General features: G+C 28.3%; 2 long non-coding RNA genes across 2 annotated transcripts; both read left to right on the forward strand.

Moving 5' to 3' along the window:
• Nucleotides 1-367: 367 nt before the first annotated feature.
• On the forward strand, nt 368-844 carry LOC136976023 (uncharacterized). Its single transcript, XR_010880863.1, has 3 exons — nt 368-440; nt 508-563; nt 646-844. It is a non-coding gene; the product is annotated as an uncharacterized lncRNA (long non-coding RNA).
• Nucleotides 845-5,206: 4,362 nt separating this feature from the next.
• On the forward strand, nt 5,207-5,996 carry LOC136976024 (uncharacterized). Its single transcript, XR_010880864.1, has 3 exons — nt 5,207-5,438; nt 5,508-5,566; nt 5,650-5,996. It is a non-coding gene; the product is annotated as an uncharacterized lncRNA (long non-coding RNA).
• Nucleotides 5,997-8,904: the final 2,908 nt, after the last annotated feature.

Raw genomic sequence — 8,904 nt, forward strand, 5'->3', positions numbered from 1 at the left:
CGATTTTAAAATGTCATATGAAATTCAGGTGTTGCCCAACAAAAAATATTAAATTATTTAAGCTAACAATATTAGTAAAGTAGTTGTTAATCTCTCAAATACAGTATATGCTTAGAAAATTTTAATTGAAAAGAAAAGAAAAGAAAAAGCAAATTATAAAATATTAATTTGAACACAATTTCGATTCCATATCAGTTACTTAAAATTATCATTAGGAGAATAACAGACGTTGCGCATTAAATTTCAGCTAAACAATGGGAGGAAATATCAACAATTCTATAACTGATGAAACTATATATTTAATTATTTATTGTAATCCGCTTAGTGTATAAATGGTAGAATGTAACATCTCACTGATTAGAGTGAATTTTTACCCGAATAAGATTATTTCTTCTCTCGATACATCATGATATTGCATGTATTTTTTATTTTCCTGATCAGTAAGTACTGAAACGAATTGTATTCATTCATTCATTGATACGAAATAATATTTATTATCATCTTTAGTTGAATTAAATTTCTTCGAAATCGACGCGACAGAAGAATTAGTCAGATTACAAAAGGTAAGAAGGTATTTGATAAGGAAATAAAATAATATACAGCTTTCATTTTGATTTACTGAAGATTTTCTATCAAATAAAACAGCGAGATGCAGAAATAAACATAGGAGGACAAAATCACAGTTCCGGAATCAGGATTGATGTGAGAAAAAGGTGGGAAAGCGAAGACGGCAATCGCAAATTTGAAGCTCGAGGATTCTATTCCCATCGGATTGGAAGAGATGGAAGCGTCAAATTCCGTAGACCCGATTATGGACTCAGAGCCAATTTCAGTTGGAAGTTTTAACGGTCTCTTTATTTCATAAAGTATAAATTTTATATTGACCTAAAACAATGTGAACGTTAAGTTAATTCGAACGATTGTGTTTGAAGCAATTTATGTTGTGTAACTAGTTTTATGACAGATTATAATTTCGGAAAAAATTTCGTATTTTAAAGTGATTAATTTTCTACTTCTGAAAAATTCTGCCATAAAATGAATATTTCTAACGTTTACTCGGTCGTTTAATTAAGATATACTTTGTTTTTTTTTCCATTTTTGTCTCCTCCTTGTGGGCTCTAAGAGAGTGTCTTATCATATCCATCGGGGGTTTGACTAAACCTACAATGAGGGTGATCGAGTGAAGAGAGACGGGGCTGACCACCACCAAAAAATTCGTTGAAATTGCCGTTCGGATTCGATCACGGTTCTCCCAAAGCGGCGGGTTAATGCCTAAAGCGAACTGGCCATTAAACTAAAATAATATTTAAAGGCATTTTAGAGGTAGGCTGCGCTTAATTCTTTATTCCATTCTCTTTCAGTACTTTGAAATATGTGCTAACAATAAATATTTATTTTTGGATTTTTTCCTTATGAATATTTATTGCTATTTTTACGGCATTTTATGGCTAGAAAATCTGAATTCTACCTATCAGTTTAGGCGATTTTCAAGGTGATTACGATAAGCGGAGTCTACTTAAAATTTTTATTTGTAAATAAATTACATGACTGACTTTTTATAATAAAATTTTAATTAATTACGAATAGACAAATTAATATTGGGCTTAATTCTAGTTAGAAGTTTTTATAAGAAATAAAATAAAGTATATTATAATAATAAATAAAGAGCGCTTTCTAAAGGTTCACTATGCCTAAAACAATCAAATATATAAAATTAGAGAAGGCCTAAATAATAAATTTAATAATTGATTAATTTGATTAAATAATTTAATAATTAATTTTTTAAAGAAGATTTGAAACAGGTTTTGGAAGAAATAGTGGTTTTTATAATTTGATTTGATAATTTGTGTTATTTAATATCTTCGAATGCAATCTTGAAATATATATAATATAATATAATAAATAGTATACAGTATTTTGAAAGTAATAAATTAATTTAAAAAAAACAAAATTAAATCATTGAGGCTGTCAGTCTGTTCAGAATTATCACACGAAAATTTTAGTTTTCTATTTTTATTTTCATTATAATAAGAAAGATATAAACGATAACTAATTAGTTATTATTTAAATCAAATATAGACACAGAAAATTTAAAGAAAATATATAAAAAGCTAGAGTGAACCTTATTTTATTTTTTCAAACGTTCAAAATATAGGCAATTCAAATACGTTATTTCATTTTTATTAAAATATTTGCAATATAGAAGACAACAATTTAAAAAGAATTTTAAAAGAAAGTTTTTAAATCAAATATTCTATGAAATGAAGAATATTGAATTCCTTCAAATTTTATATAATTATTACAAAGAATTTGTATTGTTATAATAATAAAGGAATTTCTTAATCAATGCGTTTCTTACAATAAACTAACGATTTAATTTTTGAGTTATTGTTTATTTTATTTAAATTATCGAAATTTTAAAAGAAAGTTTTTAAATCAAATATTCTATGAAAGCGAAAATCTAGTTTATCTAAAATATTCCATTAAAAATTTACGAATAAAATGAGAACTTTATAATTTAATTAAGTTTTTCTGTAAAATGGTGTTAATTAATATTTTAATATACAGTATATGTTGTGTAAATTCATTTATCTTACGAAAGACATAAATCACCCGTGAAATATTTATGTCGGATAGAAACAACTCTACTGTTCTTAGAATAATTAAGCAATGTTAATGTATTCGAGTAAAGTTCGACTACCTGTTTAATGCGAGGAATTAAGTACAAAGAGTAATTTCGAAATGGAAATTACCGCTTTTGTGCATCTTTCTAGATGACATTTCACTTTCGTTTCAGTTCCTAGAAGTAAATAAAAGTATTAATTATCATCTATTTGCGCTTAGAATCAAGTAATAACAGTAGAAAATATATCAAATATACAGTAATTTGTTATAGAACAAAACGTAATAAATAATATTTTTTAATTGTATTAACATAATATAAAAACATTAGTTTAAATGTGTTTAAAAATTCAAGAAAATTTAAACTGTATAAAATAAATAAATGAGCTTATTAAATTGTTTATTATATTAATGGAATAATGATTATTTTTTTAGAAAAGTAAAGTAAAAAATAAAACATCCAATAAGATTTAAAAAGAACATTTATTAAATTGATAGAATGTTGTGTTTTAAAGTGCTTTGACACGAATATTATCCAGAAATAGCAAAAGAATCGAAAATTTCACGAATATAAGTAAGGGAAAATTTCGAAAATATTACGTTTAAACAATGGGAAAAGAATTCGAGAAACCGCACGACCGTGATGATATATTATATAAAGTTACGGGTGTGCGATTTCGTAAATTATTTCATTAAATTTATTTAGATAACTAAATGAATAAAATAAAATAATTCCAGATAAATAAATTTGTGAGAAATAATCGCTTGCACTACATAAGAGCGAGGGATTACCCCATAGAAATAAACTGAATATCGTTTTAACAGTTAATATCGACCAACTTAAATAAAAAATAACTGTCGTTACTTTAGCGAAATGCTTATTATAAGTCACTTACAGTTGTATAATAAAAGTGAGAATAGATACGAGTAATTCCTTTCTTGTTGTTTGAGTGTGTTCGTCGCCCCTAAAGTCGGAACAGATTGAGAGTTTTTATTCGTATTTTTAAATTTTCTAAAAACTATTCTAACTTATTTATCGTTTTAATCTATCAGTATTACATTAATGCTCGTTGAGATGTTGATTTCACCCGCTTCTCCAAAATATAAACTGTTCATCCGCGTTTGAACACACAGCATTCGTCATCGAATTTTACTTTGATCAAGTGCATTCGTGACCTAAATTGATATTGTACCGTCATACCGACAAGCTCTCGTACCTTTAATCTATTGTTCTCTAGCATTATATATTCGAGTTTCACATTTTAAACGACCGACAGTTAGATGTCAAAACAAAAGTTTCTTACATCTATCTTTAAAAGTTATCTTTACATCTATAAACATTATTCGTAAAAGAAAATGAATAACTTATATTAATATAAATGATAAATTCTAAAAAACGAGAAAATTAATAAATAAAAATCGTGTATTTTTTCGGATATTTTCGAATATTTTATCAAAATCAAATTAACATAAAACTAAATATTTTATCTTTTGAAGGAAAAAAACAAGTTTCTTTTCCAGTTAAATCATAATCAAAACTCCACAAATTTTCACATTTATTTCAACTAAACACATGCACATAATTTCTGCATTTAAAAATTTCCCCGTTTAATTTCTTTGAAAAACATTATAAAATTATTCTTTTTATGTATTATAGTTTATAGAAGAATAAAAGTTTTAAATGAAGAATAATTAACAGCAGTATTTAAAAACAAATTTCATTAATTAATTAATTATGGAAGTTTGATTAATGTTCAAATAATATTTATACGATATCTATATTTAATAGGTAATAACATTATTCGTTTGTTCATACGAATGTAAAGATTTTGACAAGAGAATAAATATTAAATTGTTTACGTGACATTGTTTAACGTAAGTACTTGTAGCAATGATCTTACTCGTAAACGATTTTTGTATGTAACTGCAGTTTCTAATAAATCAAATCCTTTGTTTATAATTTATGTAGTTTATTGCATCGTCCTTTGTAATTTAACGGGAGAAATATCTTTGAAATTATTCAGTTATTCCCGAGAATAATTTTTCCTTTAGTTTATGTTTGTATAGCGACGAATGACACTTAAAAATCAAATTTATAATTTTTCCTATCCTGCGGGTCGTTTATACTTATAAGTTGTTAACCTTGATTTGTCGAACAAGTCATGGTAACTCGCGTGATCAACTTACACACAAGAAAATAATTTTTCTAATATAACACACTAAAATAATTTTAATTTAGATGTAACAAGGTTTCTCAATGGAGTCTATCTACATAAAAGATAAACGTGGATCCTCGTCATGGACTCGAATAGATGACGAGGAGCAATTTATATAATAATATATCCTATATTATATATTAATTCAAATGTTTAAAAGAAAATTTTCTTAAATATATTTTTAATATCTTGATTTATTTATGTATTTCATACATCTTCGTGAACACTTCATCCACTTCCATTCTTCCTACAAGAAAATCTTTGATCGTTCGAATATCTAATATCTTTTCCATGAAAAGATATTTGCTTAAATAAGAAATAAAATGGTAATTTTAAAGTAATATTAAATTAACAATAAAAATTCTAAATAAATGTTGGTCAAAATTATGATATTTAAAGTTATTATGCAAGTATGGAAAAACGAATTGCTGCTTCTAGAGAATAATCAAAGAGTATTGCACCAGTTTCATAACACAATGCAACTGCAAATCTGCTGATTGGATAAAAGTGGGATTCAACTTATTATAAAAGGCCCAACATAACTCGCGATTGTATCAAATATCATCATGAACCCTCATTTCTTCATCGCTCTTCTCGTAGGTAAGTAAAATCCTTATTAAAAGATAAATAAAGTATGTATTTTATAAAACCTTTGTTCGATATTTTCAGTGAATTTAAGCTTAATTCGGATATACGAAGCAAAAGAAGAGTTAATCAATTTACAAAAAGTAAACCCAAATTTCATACAATTTTCATCAAAGTTTAAGAATATAAATTATAGAATTTTAAATATTTAATTTTGTGATAACAGAGAGATGTTGGAGTTAAAATAGAGCACGAAAGACGAGACGGACGGAATCGTCGAACTGGAATCAGAGTTGATGCTGGGAAAACTTGGAAAACTAAAGACGGAAGAGGAACATTGCAAGCAGGGGGATTCTATTCTCGTGACTTTGGAAGAGAGGGAGGCAGAAGATTTCGTAGACCAGATTATGGAGTGGGGGTTAAATTCAATTATAAATTTTAACAATAATGCTCTATATTTCTAATTTACTGCTAAATAACGTTTACGATACAGAAACACCCTTGTTATATCCAAATATTATAATGCACTTAATTTAAAATAAAGGCATTTTCTGTTAATTTGTATTCCTAAATAAATTATAATTTTAAATTGAATGGAATTAATAAATATTTCAGAGCAAATAAAAAATTCGTGTAATAATTTTATTAAAATTAATTATCTTTTATAATAGTACAGTAGATATTCTAACCGAACTGATGCGAGAGGTTCTATGCTGCGTAGATAAAATTCGAGACAGTATTCGTGTTCTTGATTCTAACGATTTATTTTAAAAATATCATATTATATAGTAAATAAAACTGAATATTATATCTTTCCTCATTAATTGACTGATGTAATATTGAAGGTCAGTATTAGATCTGGAGGAATATACGAATTTCTCATCACCCTAATAATTCTAGCTCATTTTTTCAAACGATTGACTTTCCTAATTCTATTTATCACCACGAAATTAATTTGGCCATTATCCTTAAAATTAAGCTTTTTGCCGTTCGGTAATAATTAAAAATATAAAACTTTTTATAACGAAATTTCGTAACAGATGGCGCCACACACGATTTTATTTATTGTAATTAATGGTAAAAAAGTTATTTTTTAATAAAATCTCATGTTCAGTCGGTGTTCTTCAGATAACATCATTTGCCACGTTGAAGAACTCTATCCAATATGAAGTTTCAGTAATACCAACTGAAATGCTCTTTAATGTTGTTCATAGTGTCTAATAGCTGTTCTCATGAATGATGAGTACAACATCGAACATTTGTACGATTTGTTAAAATAAGAATAAAAAATAAAAATGTTCTTAGTGTAAACTCTAATAACAACTACCCAAATTATGTCATCTTATCAAGCCCACCTAATGGAAAGAAATGTAATTAGGTTGGTACAAAAATTTTTATTACACAAAAAGATCCCGCTTTTTTCTAGGCATTTCTGCGAAAACCGCATCATCTTACTGTAAATAATAATTTGCAAGTTATTAATTTTTTAAATTTCTGTAACTTTTGAATCACCGTGTATTTTCTCAACTTTAAAGTTACAACAGCGCTTTCCGGATCTTGATGGAAATGCAAAAGACATTTCAATATTTCAAAATCCATTTGACTGTACAATTGAGGATCACAATCATAATCAATACATATCCCATTTCCTTTCTTCGGCAAATCGACCATGTGTCGCGTTGCGTAAACAAATAAACCTAACCTGCAATTGTTACTTATAACTAATCTGCGTCTTTGCTTTATTCTGTGTTTACACGTACGTTCGGACGGATTTTACAAAACAGATTTTATCATTTTCCAACCTGGTGTCTAATTGGTTGAGCTGCAGTTAAAAAAAAATGTACACCTATAATTTTCACTGTCATCTGTTGTCTGTTTTTCCTTAATCTCAAGAACTAAGACAGATAGATGAAATTCCAGACGAAATATGGAAACTATAGGGGAAGAGGCCCCGATTATCTATACATAACCCTTTGTTAAAAAGCAAAAGTAACGTTAATTCAAAAGTTTTCGAAAGAAAACGGATATAATGACCGGCACAACTCAATTGCTAACGGAGAACTATGATGTACTGTACAAAGCAAGACACTACAGTACTAATTTGTGGCGGAGAGTATATATTTGAAACTAAGTTAATTTAAAACTAGATAGATGAGAATGGAGAAAGTGGAGATGATGTTTCTTGATGCAGTTAGCTTGGGCGAGCATTTTGAGCAGTCACATGTCACAAATCAAAGATTACACTGGACAACAATGATTTTGTTTCGGGCTCAAAATTAGCATATTCTTATGTATTTTCATCTGCTGAATTCAAAAATCTCCATAAAAATGACCGATTAGCTCTTGCTTTGGAGATACAGTGATATGTTATTTTTTAGAGTCTACATTTGTATTTTGGAGAAAATTTATTTTTTTGGGAGTTGTCACACCTCTCACACTGACATAGCAAAACGTTCTCCACATGTTTGTGGGTTATAAATATAATAAATGTAGCTATGACTTTGAGTTTAATATTGCTTCTGTTTTTCTTGGTTAACATTTCTGGTTTTGGAGTACTTTTGAAGTGTAATACTGGTTATACCAAAATGCCACGAAAATGTGTAAATTTAGTGAACAATTTTTGTTATATTCGTGGTGAAATAACATTTTCGTCACAGAAACACAATCTGACGCCTCTTCTGAAGACTGCCTATCACCATTATTTGGGTATAAAGGTAGGGGCAGGATAAGTCATGGGCTCCACGTTGCAACTCTTGTTCAGTTATACTACGAGAATGACTGAAAAATAAAAAATGATCTATGGCTTTTGCTGTGCCTAAGGTTTGGCGGGAGCCTACAAACCACACAGATGACTGCTATTTCCGCTTGACTCCACTTATACAGGCAGGATTGTCAATGAAAAAGAAGAAAAAAAAAAAACAGTTTAATACCCAAATATTCCATCTGCAATTCGACCTCTTCCACATTCAGATAGTTTACCAGATAGTTCCTACTCCATTCCAACATTATGAGCTTGAAGTAGAAAATGAAGAAAGTGTGGGAGAAGAAGAATCCAACAAGCGTTCCACATTTCATGACCCTGATTTTGAGATAAAAGATGATACACCACAGACTGAATTAAGCGAAATTGAGTGATCTCATTCAAGATCTAGTCTTGTCAAAGAATAAAGCGGAACTTCTAGGGTCAAGACTACAGCAACGGAATCTTCTCCAACGTGATGTCGGGATCTCACAGTACAGAGAACGTCAGAGGAATCTGATTCCTTTTTTTGAGAAGAAAAACAATCTGGTTGTTTGCTGTGACGTTAATGGCTTGATAAAATGTTTGAATTTGAAATTCAAACATTTTCAAAAATTCAAAAGCACTTTCAATGTTGTTAGCATATGTAATTAAAATGTGTCGTTTCTTCTTAAATCATTAAGATCACATCTCTTGTACATCACAGAAACTAGAGCTAATAAAAATTTTTTTTTTGTCATA

This window comes from Centruroides vittatus, unplaced genomic scaffold (assembly GCF_030686945.1).
Source record: "Centruroides vittatus isolate TY-2023 unplaced genomic scaffold, ASM3068694v2 contig_392, whole genome shotgun sequence".
NCBI lineage: Eukaryota > Metazoa > Arthropoda > Arachnida > Scorpiones > Buthidae > Centruroides > Centruroides vittatus.